The sequence below is a fragment of the Patella vulgata genome, chromosome 3, assembly GCF_932274485.2.
Source record: "Patella vulgata chromosome 3, xgPatVulg1.2, whole genome shotgun sequence".
In the NCBI taxonomy this organism is placed as follows: Eukaryota; Metazoa; Mollusca; class Gastropoda; family Patellidae; genus Patella; species Patella vulgata.
Window position 1 is genome coordinate 33,344,567 of NC_065881.2, and position 19,065 is coordinate 33,363,631.

Genomic DNA, 19,065 nt, shown 5'->3' on the forward strand with positions numbered 1-19,065 from the left:
ACCATGAGTACTAAATTCCGGCGAGCAACTTTTCACGGTGGTACCTAGGTACCCTGAAAATTTCAAGGTGATACCTGCATTCGTTCAAGTCGTTTGTTCTTGTCACCTGCCTTTCGTCAATTTACGGCTTCCATGAGGGGAAAAAAGTGGAATTTCGCTGTGACACCGGCACCGATTGTCCGAAAACCATGAAATTTGGACACAATACGCCCATTACCACCCCGGACTCCGTGCCTTACTCCTATTTTGATCCGATTAAAAAAAAAGAGTTTTAGCTAAAAAACGATTTTCGGAATTTAATATTGGTTTTAAGCCTGTAATACGCAGCATATCAGATATGCACACCTACATGATATACATATTATTATAATCCCTATGAAATATTTTAATTATTTACTGCTATAATATGAATTATCACTTATTCCCCGTTAAATAAATATCGGTCACCCGGTGCAGCTGTACAACTTCAAGGACCCTGGCCTCAAGTCAATTTACGGCTTCCATGGGGGGAAAAAGTCGAATAACGCCGTGACACCGGCACCGATTGTCCGAAAACCATGAAATTTGGACACAATACGCCCATTACGACCCCGGACTCTGTGCCTTACTCCCATTTTGATCCGATTTAAAAAAAAAAGAGTTTTAGCAAAAAACCGATTTTCGGAATTTAATATTGGTTTTAATTAATTTTGAAATTGCAAATGCAAAGAGATTTTATCGCCTCTTCCGTATGTGATAGGTATTGGTACTATACACATTATCCTTAAAAGACAATTTTTTAAAAGGACCGTAACGATGTATCGACACTAGAAACCGAAATCGCCTATTTTGACCTTTTTTGACTGCTGAGGCATCCTTCCGATGGTCCAAATCTCTGGAATTTCTAGCGGTTGGCTGCGCCGCGATGATATTTATCACATATTAAATTGAGAAAATCCTCAGATATCAAGAACAATAAAAATTCGATAAAATACGGCAATTTTTTAAGCAAAAAACCTTTGATTGTTGGGGGTGGGTTTTGAATTTATTTTGAACATTCTCGGAATCCAACACTCTATTTTTAATATGTGATAGCTAGAATCCCAAGGTACATTCTGTGCAAATTTGAAGGCAATCGGAGCACAGGAACGTTGCCTGAGTAGAGCAAATCAACCCGGTCGCCAAAAATTTGCTCATTCTTCAATGTGATTATCATATTGTTATGATCGCCATGTTAGATCAATCTGAGTCCCTGATCCACCGTCACCTACCAAACCACTCCGAAATCCCAAAGTCGACCGTAATTTCTTTTTACTTCGCGCATGCGCCACGCTGGAACCAAAGGTACGTTGACTACCAAATTCCGACGAGAAACTTTTCACGTTGGTACCTAGGTGCACTGAAAACTTCAAGGCGATACCTGCATTCGTTCAGGTCGTTTGTTCTTGACACGGTTACTGCCGTTCTTTTTTTCCGCCATTTACGGCTTCTGTAAGGGCGAAAAAATTGGAATTTCGCCACGACACCGGCACCATTGAAATGTGGTCGTATATTGTCGTCGCCGCCGTCCGGACGGCTAAAGTTAATATCCGATTACTTTAAATTTATACACAGTGTCTAGAGGCTAAATTCAATATCCGATTGACTTTAAATTTATACACAGTGTTTAAGGTCATGAGATGAAGAAGCCAATTGATTTTCAGCGATTTCCGATAACTACTGTCAGAGTTAAGGCCCTTCATCACTTAAAAAAAATCTTGTGGATGCTCTAGAGGCCAAAGTTAATGTCCGATTGACTTTAAATTTATACACAGAGGTTAAGGTCATGAGACGAAGTAGGCGATATCTGATATTTACTGCCAGAGTTGTGGCCCCGGATCACTTCAAAATATCTTGTGGACGCTCTAGAGGCCAAAGTTAATATCCGATTGACTTTAAATTTATGCGCAGTGTTTAAGGTCGTGACACGAAGATGCCTACAGTATTGATGTTCAGCGATATCTGATATTTACTACCATTTCCGATAATTACCGTCAGAGTTATTGCCCTTGATCACTTTAAAAAATCTTGTGGACGCTCTAGAGGCTAAATTCAATATCCGATTGACTTTAAATTTATACAGTGTTTAAGGTCATGAGATGAAGAAGCCAATTGATTTTCAGCGATTTCCGATTGAATCCTTTGAAAATCACACCTAACTCTAAAACTAAAGGGAAGAAACTGGCCGGTTTACATTGAAGCACAACTAATTCCTGTCCTGCGTACTAGGTATATAATATACGGTTTTCTAAATATGCCTTGGATGGTAGCCACAAGTCGACAATTTTTGTTTTGTATTTTTCCCATTGTGTTCATAAGGTAAATGTAATTTTTCAGATACCTGATGACATTTATACTTATTGTTTCAATAGATTCTAATAACCCCCTTTGCAGTTAATATGAAAGCTTTCATATCTGCTATGCAGATCTAGTTATTGTTATTTTTTTTTTGTGTTTTGTCCACAAATCGGATTTCTCAGAATCTAACCATAGGATCGTTCTGAAACTTTTACCTATCCCCCCAAAAATGGGTGGTGGCTGTTGATTAAATATATTTTCAAAACGTTTTACGAATCCGAAATCACCGAATTTTACGAAGGAATGCATTTGGCCTACAATGCTGTAACTTTGTGACTATTTGACCTATTTTACTAATTCTTTTTTCTTTGAGTATCTTGAAACATTTACTTCAAATCTGCAATTTCGGATTTTGGCATTTCGAAAATTCGTCGCTGTCATTTCGAACCGGAAGTTATTACCAATTTGACAACTTCTTTAATAGTTGTGCGATTTTCGTGAAATTTAGAATGTTAGTAGATCTTGCCAATGCGACTTCAATGATGTCCTTGGAAATTTTCTAAATTATCTCCCCTTGGTGAAATTAAGGATCAAAGTTTTCAAAAAAATCGTCGAAATATAGGTCAGAATGACCTAAAAAAAAATTCGATACTAGACAAGTAATTACTGATTCGTACACAAAATATGGAGTTTGTCGATCGAACCGGAAGTGCCACCATCTTTAAACGTGAAAAATCAAAAAGGCTTTTTTGCTATTTTACTTACAGACTCGGGCGTCATATTTTCGGAATCCTGGAAGGAATGCCTAAAAATCTATCGGATCAGAATTTTGATTTCGGTCACGTGATGGTCACCATTTTGAATTGAAAATGAAAAATAGAAGCAATTTGAAGGGCCGGGACTTTGGAACACAAGAACTCTCCTTCTAATTAAGCTAGAATGTTCAAACTTGGTGTAGGCGTTCACTAGGTCAATGTCATGATTGAGTTCAAAGATGAGCATTTTTTGCCTAGGGTAAGCAGAGATAAGCAAGCTGATTTGTTGATTCTTTAGGGCACGATGACATTGGTTATAATGAATGGAGGGCGATGAAACTCTTGTCAATCGAGAGGCTAATAGCTGGCCTGTTGTGTGAAATCATTGTATCATTTTTTGAAAATGTCCAGGGTAGCCGAAAAAAGGAGATCGAAATCCAAAAAGTCGTATTTTTACGATTTGGGGCATTTTTAGAGGTCGTGTAAAGTAAAATAAAGCATGCATATACATATATTATTGATATTAAATATATCATATAAAAAACTAAACAATGAATCAGCTGTCATTGACAGATTTTATATTATAAGCATGGTCAGTGGAAGGTCAGCGTATTGTCTAACTTGAACTCACTGACTCCGTAACATTATTGTGGGTATGGTATAAGCTGAATTTGATGAGATGCACATATCTCGTATGACTATTTGGTACTTACAGTGTTAGACTTTGTCGTAACGTTACGGTCTCCATTCATCAAATCGTCGTTGGGGCTATAATACGATTTTGAATCAAGTTATTTATCACTGAGGGACTCAAAATTAGGTTTGATGTAGCTCTGCTCATTTTTCCTATTATTATTTTTTTTTTTGTGTCATTTCTACAAATCGGATTTCTCAGAATCTAACCATAGGATCAATCTGAAACTTTGACCTACCCCCCCAAAAATGGGGTGCGAATGTTGATTAAATATATTTCCAAATCGTTTTTCGAATCCGAAATTACCGAATTTTACGAACAAATTCATTTGACCTACATTACTGTAACTTTGTAACTATTTGACCTATTTTACTAATTCTTTTTTTGAGGGGTGCCTTGAAACATTTACTTAAAATCTGCAATTTCGAATATTCGAATTTCGAAAATTCGTCGCTGTGATTTTGAATTGGAATTTGAGATCAATTTGACAACTTCTTTAATAGTTGCACGATTTTCATGAAATTTAGAATGTAAGTAGATCTTATCAATGCGACTTCAAAAATATCATTAGAAATTTTCTAAATTATCTCCCCTTGATGAAATTAAGGATCAAAGTTTTCAAAAAAATGAGTTTGTAGCTCAAACCGGAAATGCCACCATCTTGAAATGTGAAAATTACATAAGGCTTTTTTGATATTTTACTTACAGACAAGGCAATTATATTTTCCGAATCCTTGAAGGAAAGCCGAAAAACGGTAGAGAACACAATTTTGATTTCCGGCAAATGATGGACGCCATTTTGAATTGAAAATGACAATTAGTGAAAAATCCACATTTATGGGCTTGAAAACATATACAATTGGTCGTGACCTAGAGAATATGTCTCCTATTACCGAAATTAATATATTTCACGATAGCCTGCATCATGGTCGAACGTTTGGTATTTGAATATTTCAAAAATTTGAATTTCTCCTTTGATGTTTTTCGTGCCGACAGGGTTGTTTTCGAGTTAATCTGGATTTGATTTCGCGCATGCGCTACGCTGGAACCAAAGGTACCATGAGTACTAAATTCCGGCGAGCAACTTTTCACGTTGGTACCTAGGTACCCTGAAAATTTCAAGGTGATACATGCATTCATTCAAGTCGTTTGTTCTTGTCACCTGCCTTTCGCCGTTAAATAAATATTGGTCACCGGGTGCAGCTGTACAACTTCAAGGACCCTGGCCTCAAGTCAATTTACGGCTTCCATGAGGGGAAAAAGTGGAATTTCGCCGTGACACCGGCACCGATTGTCCGAAAACCATGAAATTTGGACACAATACGCCCATTACCACCCCGGACTCTGTGCCTTACCCCCATTTTGATCCCATTAAAAAAAAGAGTTTTAGCAAAAAAACGATTTTCATAATTTAATATTGGTTTTAACCCTGTACCCAGACAAGATATACATATTATTATAATCCCTATGAAATATTTTAATTATTTACTGCTATAATATGAATTATCACTTATTCCCCGTTAAATAAATATCGGTCATCGGGTGCAGCTGTACAACTTCAAGGACCCTGGCTTCAAGTCAATTTACGGCTTCCATGAGGGGAAAAAAGTGGAATTTCGCCGTGACACCAATACCGATTGTCCGAAAACCATGAAATTTGGACACAATACGCCCATTACCACCCCGGACTTTGTGCCTTACTCCCATTTTGATCTGATTAAAAAAAAAGAGTTTTAGAAAAAAAAAACGATTTTCGGAATTTAATATTGGTTTTAATTAATTTTGAAATTGCAAATGCAAAGAGATTTTATCGCCTCTTCTGTATGTGATAGGTATTGGTACTATACACATTATCCTTAAAAGAAAATTTTTTAAAATGACCGTAACGATGTATCGACACTAGAAACCGAAATCGCCTATTTTGACCTTTTTTGACTGCTGAGGCATCCTTCCGGTGGTCCAAATCTCTGGAATTTCTAGCGGTTGGCTGCGCCGCGATGATATTTATCACATAGTAAATTGAGAAAATCCTCAGATATCAAGAACAATAAAAATTCGATAAAATACGGCAATTTTTTAAGCAAAAAACCTTTGATTGTTGGGGGTGGGTTTTGAATTTATTTTGAACGTTCTCGGAATCCAACACTCTTCTATTTTTAATATGTGATAGCTAGAATCCCAAGGTACATTCTGTGCAAATTTGAAGGCAATCGGAGCACAGGAACGTTGCCTGGGCAGAGCAAATCAACCCGGTCGCGGTAATTTGTTCATTCTTTAAAGTTATTATAATATTGTGTTATGACCGCCATCTTAGATACACCGTCACTTACCAAACCACTCCGAAATATACCCAAAATCCCAAAATCGACCATAATTTCTTTTGACTTCGCGCATGCGCCGCGCTGGAACCAAAGGTACCATGACTACCAAATTCCGGCGAGGAACTTTTCACGTTGGTACCTAGGTGCCCTGAAAAATTCAAGGCGATACCTGCATTCGTTCAGGTCGTTTGTTCTTCACATGGTTCCTGCCGTTCGGCTTTTTCCGCGATTTACGGCTTCAGTAAGGGCGAAAAAAGAGGAATTTCGCCACGACACCGGCGCCGATTGTCCGAAAACCATGAAATTTGGGAAAAAAACGCCCATTACCACCCGGACTCTGTGCCTTACTCCGATTTTGATCCGATTAAAAAAAAAGAGTTTTAGCAAAAAACCGATTTTCGGAATTTAATATTGGTTTTAATTAATTTTGAAATTGCAAATGCAAAGAGATTTTATCGCCTCTTCCTTATGTGATAGGTATTGGTACTATACACATTATCCTTAAAAGACAATTTTTTAAAATGACCGTAACGATGTATCGACACTAGAAACCGAAATCGCCTATTTTGACCTTTTTTGACTGCTGAGGCACCCTTCCAGTGGTCCAAATCTCTGAAATTTCTAGCGGTTGGCTGCGCCGCGATGATATTTATCACATATTAAATTGAGAAAATCCTCATTTATCAAGAACAATAAAAATTCGATAAAATACGGCAATTTTTTAAGCAAAAAACCTTTGATTGTTGGGGGTGGGTTTTGAATTTATTTTGAACGTTCTCGGAATCCAACACTCTTCTATTTTTAATATGTGATAGCTAGAATCCCAAGGTACACACTGTGCAAATTTGAAGGCAATCGGAGCACAGGAACGTTGCCTGGGCAGAGCAAATCAAAGGTTTCTTCGTCTTATGACCTTAAACACTGCGTATAAATTTAAAGTCAATCGGATATTAACAGCAAAAGGGGGGCGACGACAATATACGACCACATTTCAATGTGGGCCTATAAAAAGTAAATCATTGCCAATAGAAAAGACCCACCTTTCCCCCAACAACAACCATGTAATGCAATTGCTATAATGGGAATTTTTCTGGAACACAGCGAAATGGGTCTTTTAAAATGTTCACAAGTGTATCACAAGGAGGGTTTGCTTCTTCTCTATGGGACACCCGATACCACTTCTCAACGAGGAATTCAGTCACACAGCCAACACCATTTTGTATGTTTGTGTAATCTTTATTCAGTATAAATCAAGTAATACAAATAAAAAAATACTTGGATTGATGAAAACATAATTTTTGAGAGTTATTCATACATGTAGCATAATTGTTCTCATTTAAAAAATGTACATGATTACATGTTTGTCATTGACAACATTAAATAAACAATCATGTTTTCCTTTTTTTTTTATTTTTAGAAAGGCCACTTCCTTGGTTTAAAATATATCATAAATTGTAGTTATCTAACATATACTTCCATGTATGTTTATCTAACAGATTACCACGTCGTCTTATCTAACATACTCTGTATTTTTCCCCATCTTGTTCATAAGGTAAATGTTATTTTTCAGATACCTGATGACATTTATACTTATTGTTTCAATAGATTCTAATAACCCCCTTTGCAGTTAATATGAAAGCTTTCATATCTGCTATGCAGATCTAGTTAAGCTTTCATATTACATATGAAAGCTTATTGTTTCTGTTAAGATTATTATTGTTATTAAGCTTTCATATTACATATGAAAGCTTATTGTTTCTGTTAAGATTATTATTAAGCTTTCATATTACATATGTAAGTAAAATAGCAAAAAAGCCTTTTTGATTTTTCACGTTTAAAGATGGTGGCACTTCCGGTTCGATGGACAAACTCCATATTTTGTGTTTTGTCCACAAATCGGATTTCTCAGAATCTAACCATAGGATCGTTCTGAAACTTTTACCTATCCCCCCAAAAATTGGTGGTGGCTGTTGATTAAATATATTTTCAAAACGTTTTACGAATCCGAAATCACCGAATTTTACGAAGGAATGCATTTGACCTACAATGCTGTAACTCTGTGACTATTTGACCTATTTTACTAATTCTTTTTTCTTTGAGTATCTTGAAACATTTACTTCAAATCTGCAATTTCGGATTTTTTCATTTCGAAAATTCGTCGCTGTCATTTCGAACCGGAAGTTATTACCAATTTGACAACTTCTTTAATAGTTGTGCGATTTTCGTGAAATTTAGAATGTTAGTAGATCTTGCCAATGCGACTTCAATGATGTCCTTGGAAATTTTCTAAATTATCTCCCCTTGGTGAAATTAAGGATCAAAGTTTTCAAAAAAATCGTCGAAATATAGGTCAGAATGACCTAAAAAAAAATTCGATACTAGACAAGTAATTACTGATTCGTACACAAAATATGGAGTTTGTCCATCGAACCGGAAGTGCCACCATCTTTAAACGTGAAAAATCAAAAAGGCTTTTTTGCTATTTTACTTACAGACTCGGGCGTCATATTTTCGGAATCCTGGAAGGAATACCTAAAAATCTATCGGATCAGAATTTTGATTTCGGTCACGTGCTGGTCACCATTTTGAATTGAAAATGAAAAATAGAAGCAATTTGAAGGGCCGGGACTTTGGAACACAAGAACTCTCCTTCTAATTAAGCTAGAATGTTCAAACTTGGTGTAGGCGTTCACTAGGTCAATGTCATGATTGAGTTCAAAGATGAGCATTTTTTGCCTAGGGTAAGCAGAGATAAGCAAGCTGATTTGTTGATTCTTTAGGGCACGATGACATTGGTTATAATGAATGGAGGGCGATGAAACTCTTGTCAATCGAGAGGCTAATAGCTGGCCTGTTGTGTGAAATCATTGTATCATTTTTTATTCGAATTTCTCCTTTGATGTTTTCCGTGCCGACAAGGTTGTTTTCGAGTTTAGCTGGATTTGACTTCGCGCATGCGCTACGCTGGAACCAAAGGTACCATGAGTACTAAATTCCGGCGAGCAACTTTTCACGTTGGTACCTAGGTACCCTGAAAATTTCAAGGTGATACCTGCATTCGTTCAAGTCGTTTGTTCTTGTCACCTGCCTTTCGTCGTTTTTTTTCTAAGTCAATTTACGGCTTCCATGAGGGGAAAAAAGTGGAATTTCGCCGTGACACCGGCACCGATTGTCCGAAAACCATGAAATTTGGACACAATACGTCCATTACCACCCCGGACTCTGTGCCTTACCCCCATTTTGATCCCATTAAAAAAAAAGAGTTTTAGCAAAAAAACGATTTTCGGAATTTAATATTGGTTTTAACCCTGTACCCAGACAAGATATAGATATTATTATAATCCCTATGAAATATTTTAATTATTTACTGCTATAATATGAATTATCACTTATTCCCCGTTAAATAAATATCGGTCACCGGGTGCAGCTGTACAACTTCAAGGACCCTGGCTTCAAGTCAATTTACGGCTTCCATGAGGGGAAAAAAGTGGAATTTCGCCGTGACACCGGCACCGATTGTCCGAAAACCATGAAATTTGGACACAATACGCCCATTACCACCCCGGACTCTGTGCCTTACTCCCATTTTGATCCGATTAAAAAAAAAATGTTTTAGCAAAAAAACGATTTTCGGAATTTAATATTGGTTTTAATTAATTTTGAAATTGCAAATGCAAAGAGATTTTATCGCCTCTTCCGTATGTGATAGGTACTGGTACTATACACATTATCCTTAAAAGACAATTTTTTAAAATGACCGTAACGATGTATCGACACTAAAAACCGAAATCGCCTATTTTGACCTTTTTTGACTGCTGAGGCATCATTCCGGTGGTCCAAATCTCTGGAATTTCTAGCGGTTGGCTGCGCCGCGATGATATTTATCACATACTAAATTGAGAAAAATCCTCAGATATCAAGAACAATAAAAATTCGATAAAATACGGCAATTTTTTAAGCAAAAAACCTTTGATTGTTGGGGGCGGGTTTTGAATTTATTTTGAACGTTCTCGGAATCCAACACTCTTCTATTTTTAATATGTGATAGCTAGAATCCCAAGGTACATTCTGTGCATATTTGAAGGCAATCGGAGCACAGGAACGTTGCCTGGGCAGAGCAAATCAAAGGCTTCTTCGTCTTATGACCTTAAACACTGCGTATAAATTTAAAGTCAATCGGATATTAACAGCAAAAGGGGGGCGACGACAATATACGACCACATTTCAATGTGGGCCTATAAAAAGTAAATCATTGCCAATAGAAAAGACCCACCTTTCCCCCAACAACAACCATGTAATGCACTAGCTATAATGGGGATTTTTCTGGAACACAGCGAAATGGGTCTTTTAAAATGTTCACAAGTGTATCACAAGGAGGGTTTGCTTCTTCTCTATGGGACACCCGATACCACTTCTCAACGAGGAATTCAGTCACACAGCCAACACCATTTTGTATGTTTGTGTAATCTTTATTCAGTATAAATCAAGTAATACAAATAAAAAAATACTTGGATTGATGAAAACATAATTTTTGAGAGTTATTCATACATGTAGCATAATTGTTCTTATTTAAAAAATGTACATGATTACATGTTTGTCATAAACAACATTAAATAAACAATCATGTTTCTTCACGATAACAGTAACAGTATAACAATTGTATGAAATATATTTTCCTTTATTAAGCTTTCATATTACATATGAAAGCTTATTGTTTCTGTTAAGATTATTATTGTTATTTTTTTTTTGTGTTTTGTCCACAAATCGGATTTCTCAGAATCTAACCATAGGATCGTTCTGAAACTTTTACCTATCCCCCCAAAAATGGGTGGTGGCTGTTGATTAAATATATTTTCAAAACGTTTTACGAATCCGAAATCACCGAATTTTACGAAGGAATGCATTTGACCTACAATGCTGTAACTTTGTGACTATTTGACCTATTTTACTAATTCTTTTTTCTTTGAGTATCTTGAAACATTTACTTCAAATCTGCAATTTCGGATTTTTTCATTTCGAAAATTCGTCGCTGTCATTTCGAACCGGAAGTTATTACCAATTTGACAACTTCTTTAATAGTTGTTCGATTTTCGTGAAATTTAGAATGTTAGTAGATCTTGCCAATGCGACTTCAATGATGTCCTTGGAAATTTTCTAAATTATCTCCCCTTGGTGAAATTAAGGATCAAAGTTTTCAAAAAAATCGTCGAAATATAGGTCAGAATGACCTAAAAAAAAAATTCGATACTAGACAAGTAATTACTGATTCGTACACAAAATATGGAGTTTGTCGATCGAACCGGAAGTGCCACCATCTTTAAACGTGAAAAATCAAAAAGGCTTTTTTGCTATTTTACTTACAGACTCGGGCGTCATATTTTCGGAATCCTAGAAGGAATGTCTAAAAATCTATCGGATCAGAATTTTAATTTCGGTCACGTGATGGTCACCATTTTGAATTGAAAATGAAAAATAGAAGCAATTTGAAGGGCCGGGACTTTGGAACACAAGAACTCTCCTTCTAATTAAGCTAGAATGTTCAAACTTGGTGTAGGCGTTCACTAGGTCAATGTCATGATTGAGTTCAAAGATGAGCATTTTTTGCCTAGGGTAAGCAGAGATAAGCAAGCTGATTTGTTGATTCTTTAGGGCACGATGACATTGGTTATAATGAATGGAGGGCGATGAAACTCTTGTCAATCGAGAGGCTAATAGCTGGCCTGTTGTGTGAAATCATTGTATCATTTTTTGAAAATGTCCGGGGTAGCCGAAAAAAGGAGATCGAAATCCAAAAAGTCGTATTTTTACGATTTGGGGCATTTTTAGAGGTCGTGTAAAGTAAAATAAAGCATGCATATACATATATTATTGATATTAAATATATCATATAAAAAACTAAACAATGAATCAGCTGTCATTGACAGATTTTATATTATAAGCATGGTCAGTGGAAGGTCAGCGTATTGTCTAACTTGAACTCACTGACTCCGTAACATTATTGTGGGTGTGGTATAAGCTGAATTTGATGAGATGCACATATCTCGTATGACTATTTGGTACTTACAGTGTTAGACTTTGTCGTAACGTAAATCAAATTTACGCTGTATTATTCATTACCAAGGATTTAGAAAGGAACGAGAACAATTATTTACAAAATCTCGCTGGGATAAATTCCGTGAATGTGCCCATGAATGGCTAAAACTTGATGGGCGAGCGAAATGGATAGCTGAACAGGCGACTTCGGGTGATATAATCAAACAAGGAATTTATCGACGCGCCAAAAGATACTGGATTTCACCCAACATGCTACAGGCCTTTTACAGACAAATTCCGAATTGGGTCTGCCCGTAATCGTATAGATAAAGAAAAATTAAAATCCCCGGCTACAATCCAACCAGGGAATAGCGGGAGTGTAGACGATCTGGGACCTAGCTCTCCAAACAAATTACGCTCCTGAAGCAAAAAGAAAGAGTAAATCGGTGCTGCCTGTTGTGTGTATTATAAGTAAAAAACGTGACAGATTTTTCTTGTTGGAGAAAATAGGAAGAAGGATGTATTAACACAGACTCAGACCCAAACAGGCTCAGGTAGGCCTAATGTTAATATTATGTTACTTACTAAATTTATAATTATTACTAATAAATATTAAATATATTCATCCTACAGTTTTTAATTATTGTGTTGTTGTTTTTGTTGTAAATGGAATCAGAAGTGCTACTGCAATCACTGTAAAATTGTTATGAAGCTAGCCATTAAAGCCCTTTACCCCATTTGTTGATTTGGCACAGTCATTGGTTAAAGTGTTGCACATTTGCTTGCACAAGGGATGAAACATAGAGAAGTTAACTTGTTTTTTATTTTCTTGGCCCACTTGTAGGTGCCTTGCTAAGACGATCTGTCTCTAGACCATTTCCGCTCACACAAAGGATCTGAACTAAACCGCATGCCAGAGTTGACCAGCCAGGTACATGTACATGTAGGCCTCAAAGTGACATTCCCTCCCCCACCCTTGAGCACAAACAACATTCAACGCTATATGGTGTATAATTTGTTTGCAAATTTGTTTGTAGGCCAACTGTTGAAAGCTGCTGAATTGAAAGAGGATGAAGATATTTTAAGGCATATCAGAGGGCAAGATTGTGTGGCCATTGAGGTCAGATATCACCAAAAATGTTATAGGCAATATACATGTACTGAATTTCTTAGACAGTTATCAGAAAGGTAAATATTTGTGATGTTTTTTTTATTTGTATTCTCCGCCTTCTTGCCACTGGTATTATTCAAATAAAACTGAACCATGGGTGAGTCCTGAAATTACTATGTTTTTGTCCAGTGGACGTTAAACCGCAATTCTCCTCTCTATCTCTCCTTGTACTGCTAATGCCTTCCTGTCTTCATTAGCTGGTTTCTGCATGAAAATAAGATGTTAACCCCTGTTTAAGTGTCTTTTTCCTCTGTTGTACGAAATTAATGAGAGTAAACCAAGCTCCAGAATTTTGTTTTAATTGTGTACATGTATATGTTTATTTATATTTTTCAGCAAAGATGACTAGCCCTCCGTCGAATATTAAACCACATACAATATATTCTGTGAAGATGTCATAAGAGAAAGAATCATAAATGGCCAGCAAAGTTGTCTTGTACAGAGAGAGAGAGAGAGAGAGAGAAATGGGGTTTAACGTCCACTCAACACAAACTAGGTCATTTTGGGACTAACATACGGTTTCAATTTTATTTCAATAATTCGCTTGCGCGTATGGGTCTTTAGCAGTGAGAGGAAACCGGAGTGCCCGGAGGAAACCCACGAGGTTGAGAAGACGCCTCTATCTCCATGCCACATACGCTCACACCTGGGATCAAAGCCACAGCCACAAGCCAGAGGTGACCGACCAGCTAGAGGTCGAAGCGCGGCACTCTAGGCCATCCCAACCCCCCTTTCTTGTACAGACCTGTGCATGTGTAGTCAATGTGAAAATGAAAAAAAAACTGTTAAAGAGACCGAATTTGATGTTAATACATTTAGTGACAGTGATGATGATAATGAAGATTAACTTTGATGACATTTGATGTGCAGAGTAACTGTTTAATTTTGATTTTCAATGATTGTTTCACTTTAATAAATAATTTCACAACTGTTCATCCTGTTTTCTAACCTTTCCCTTCATTCCAGCCCAGATACACAATTATTTTTTTAAACTTATATCTACATGTATGTTTGTAATTTGACCATTAATCATATCCGAAATAGTAGTTCACAGCTACATTACAGTTGTAAAAATACTGTAGTGGCTAATTGAAAGGGAACATGTATGTGGGTTTAGAATGTTTATCTTAGTGGAAAAAAATCATGTGGTTCAATGCTTATAAAGTGCTACTGATCTCCATTATTTCAAAAGCATATCACTCAACTACTGTCAAACATATCCCCTGGCTAGAATATGCTACAAATCGACTCTAGCATGTTCCATACAAGCGATAATTTCTGAGCAAACATCCAACAACCAACCCTAACAGGCCCTTGAGATCCAACAAACAAAATAATTATTGGGCTTGTTTGCCCACACCTGGTCTTATGATTCATACAAGACCTGATAGTCTATCAATTACAGGCATTTGACAGAAAGGGAGATAATTCTTTTTTACCGTTAATGGATTTCCACAATTCTTTATTCACCCATGACATTTGTGTTTTGAGCATTTTTATTTACATCAAAATCTGTCCAATAAACTATTCATTGCCAAGGATGAAGGCATGAGGTGTTTTACCAACTATTTAATTTTATGTCAACTTCAGAATTGTTAGTACACAAATAGCATTTATTTGACAATTTTGACGAATTTCATCTGGCCCTAAATCAATAAATTGCAAACATTTTGCTTGGAACTCCCAGATTTTGTCTTCCTGGCATCATAAGCTTTCCAAAAATGTATAGTTTTTCTTTTATGGAAGACCGTGTAGCGGAGTTGTGTTTCTAAGCTAGCTAGAAATTTTGGCTGCAGGCCTACACCTCCCAAGCTAAATTTCCCTCATGTCATCCTGTATAGCAAAGGCATATGCCTGTCTTAATTAACCCAGTACTAAACACAATTTACTTGTTTAATTTTTCCAGCATTTTTCAGGATAGCTGATGGGATGCGGGTCAAGTTATGCCACTTGTCTATTTAATTATTTACCAGTGAAAAATCGAATTAACTTCACCAAATTTTTACTCATTATAATGATTTTTTTTTCTGTTCATATTATTTCTATGACATGTGACAGTGACTGTGAATATGAAAGCTTTAATATCTGCTTAGCAGATCTAGTTTTTTTTTATTTTTAGAAAGGCCACTTCCTTGGTTTAAAATATATCATAAATTGTAGTTATCTAACATATACTTCCATGTATGTTTATCTAACAGATTACCACGTCGCCTTATCTAACAGAGAGTAAATGGTATACAATATCAAATTATAATCTACCAGCATTACTTGTTTCAGTAATTTAATCGTGTGTTATTCTTGTATTTAAGTGAGAAGAGTGAATAAACTATCATGGGTTGAAACAAATATATTGGAGTAGAACTAAACATTGTATATTGGTTTGCAAATAAATAATTGGTACAGATAATGCAATGTCATACAACATACTTTTTGGATTCGGTACAAATACAACCTTTTTATCATCAATGAAAATAATGTGATTTCAAAGTAACGATGAATAAAAAAACATTGCTTATATAAAGTACATGTAATTGGGTTCATTTAATTCACTTTGTATCTATAATATACATGTAGTATTAATTTTTTTTTTGTGTTTTGTCCACAAATCGGATTTCTCAGAATCTAACCATAGGATCGTTCTGAAACTTTTACCTATCCCCCCAAAAATGGGTGGTGGCTGTTGATTAAATATATTTTCAAAACGTTTTACGAATCCGAAATCACCGAATTTTACGAAGGAATGCATTTGACCTACAATGCTGTAACTGTGTGACTATTTGACCTATTTTACTAATTCTTTTTTCTTTGAGTATCTTGAAACATTTACTTCAAATCTGCAATTTCGGATTTTGGCATTTCGAAAATTCGTCGCTGTCATTTCGAACCGGAAGTTATTACCAATTTGACAACTTCTTTAATAGTTGTGCGATTTTCGTGAAATTTAGAATGTTAGTAGATCTTGCCAATGCGACTTCAATGATGTCCTTGGAAATTTTCTAAATTATCTCCCCTTGGTGAAATTAAGGATCAAAGTTTTCAAAAAAATCGTCGAAATATAGGTCAGAATGACCTAAAAAAAAAATTCGATACTAGACAAGTAATTACTGATTCGTACACAAAATATGGAGTTTGTCGATCGAACCGGAAGTGCCACCATCTTTAAACGTGAAAAATCAAAAAGGCTTTTTTGCTATTTTACTTACAGACTCGGGCGTCATATTTTCGGAATCCTGGAAGGAATGCCTAAAAATCTATCGGATCAGAATTTTGATTTCGGTCACGTGATGGTCACCATTTTGAATTGAAAATGAAAAATAGAAGCAATTTGAAGGGCCGGGACTTTGGAACACAAGAACTCTCCTTCTAATTAAGCTAGAATGTTCAAACTTGGTGTAGGCGTTCACTAGGTCAATGTCATGATTGAGTTCAAAGATGAGCATTTTTTGCCTAGGGTAAGCAGAGATAAGCAAGCTGATTTGTTGATTCTTTAGGGCACGATGACATTGGTTATAATGAATGGAGGGCGATGAAACTCTTGTCAATCGAGAGGCTAATAGCTGGCCTGTTGTGTGAAATCATTGTATCATTTTTTGAAAATGTCCGGGGTAGCCGAAAAAAGGAGATCGAGATCCAAAAAGTCGTATTTTTACGATTTGGGGCATTTTTAGAGGTCGTGTAAAGTAAAATAAAGCATGCATATACATATATTATTTTTTTAACTTATATCTACATGTATGTTTGTAATTTGACCATTAATCATATCCGAAATAGTAGTTCACAGCTACATGTACAGTTGTAAAAATACTGTAGTGGCTAATTGAAAGGGAACATGTATGTGGGTTTAGAATGTTTATCTTAGTGGAAAAAAATCATGTGGTTCAATGCTTATAAAGTGCTACTGATCTCCATTATTTCAAAAGCATATCACTCAACTACTGTCAAACATATCCCCTGGCTAGAATATGCTACAAATCGACTCTAGCATGTTCCATACAAGCGATAATTTCTGAGCAAACATCCAACAACCAACCCTAACAGGCCCTTGAGATCCAACAAACAAAATAATTATTGGGCTTGTTTGCCCACACCTGGTCTTATGATTCATACAAGACCTGATAGTCTATCAATTACAGGCATTTGACAGAAAGGGAGATAATTCTTTTTTACCGTTAATGGATTTCCACAATTCTTTATTCACCCATGACATTTGTGTTTTGAGCATTTTTATTTACATCAAAATCTGTCCAATAAACTGTTCATTGCCAAGGATGAAGGCATGAGGTGTTTTACCAACTATTTAATTTTATGTCAACTTCAGAATTGTTAGTACACAAATAGCATTTATTTGACAATTTTGACGAATTTCATCTGGCCCTAAATCAATAAATTGCAAACATTTTGCTTGGAACTCCCAGATTTTGTCTTCCTGGCATCATAAGCTTTCCAAAAATGTATAGTTTTTCTTTTATGGAAGACCGTGTAGCGGAGTTGTGTTTCTAAGCTAGCTAGAAATTTTGGCTGCAGGCCTACACCTCCCAAGCTAAATTTCCCTCATGTCATCCTGTATAGCAAAGGCATATGCCTGTCTTAATTAACCCAGTACTAAACACAATTTACTTGTTTAATTTTTCCAGCATTTTTCAGGATAGCTGATGGGATGCGGGTCAAGTTATGCCACTTGTCTATTTAATTATTTACCAGTGAAAAATCGAATTAACTTCACCAAATTTTTACTCATTATAATGATTTTTTTTTTTCTGTTCATATTATTTCTATGACATGTGACAGTGACTGTGAATATGAAAGCTTTAATATCTGCTTAGCAGATCTAGTTATTGTTATTTTTTTTTTGTGTTTTGTCCACAAATCGGATTTCTCAGAATCTAACCATAGGATCGTTCTGAAACTTTTACCTATCCCCCAAAAATGGGTGGTGGCTGTTGATTAAATATATTTTCAAAACGTTTTACGAATCCGAAATCACCGAATTTTACGAAGGAATGCATTTGACCTACAATGCTGTAACTTTGTGACTATTTGACCTATTTTACTAATTCTTTTTTCTTTGAGTATCTTGAAACATTTACTTCAAATCTGCAATTTCGGATTTTGGCATTTCGAAAATTCGTCGCTGTCATTTCGAACCGGAAGTTATTACCAATTTGACAACTTCTTTAATAGTTGTGCGATTTTCGTGAAATTTAGAATGTTAGTAGATCTTGCCAATGCGACTTCAATGATGTCCTTGGAAATTTTCTAAATTATCTCCCCTTGGTGAAATTAAGGATCAAAGTTTTCAAAAAAATCGTCGAAATGTAGGTCAGAATGACCTAAAAAAAAAATTCGATACTAGACAAGTAATTACTGATTCGTACACAAAATATGGAGTTTGTCGATCGAACCGGAAGTGCCACCATCTTTAAACGTGAAAAATCAAAAAGGCTTTTTTGCTATTTTACTTACAGACTCGGGCGTCATATTTTCGGAATCCTGGAAGGAATACCTAAAAATCTATCGGATCAGAATTTTGATTTCGGTCACGTGATGGTCACCATTTTGAATTGAAAATGAAAAATAGAAGCAATTTGAAGGGCCGGGACTTTGGAACACAAGAACTCTCCTTCTAATTAAGCTAGAATGTTCAAACTTGGTGTAGGCGTTCACTAGGTCAATGTCATGATTGAGTTCAAAAATGAATATTTTTTGCCTAGGGTAAGCAGAGATAAGCAAGCTGATTTGTTGATTCTTTAGGGCACGATGACATTGGTTATAATG

The 19,065-nt window shown here is 36.0% G+C and overlaps 1 long non-coding RNA gene across 1 annotated transcript; it reads left to right on the forward strand.

The window, feature by feature from the left end:
- Positions 1-12,709: 12,709 nt before the first annotated feature.
- LOC126816751 (uncharacterized) lies at positions 12,710-14,223 on the forward strand. Its single transcript, XR_007678568.2, has 2 exons — positions 12,710-13,307; positions 13,627-14,223. It is a non-coding gene; the product is annotated as an uncharacterized LOC126816751 (long non-coding RNA).
- The last annotated feature ends 4,842 nt before the right edge of the window (positions 14,224-19,065 follow it).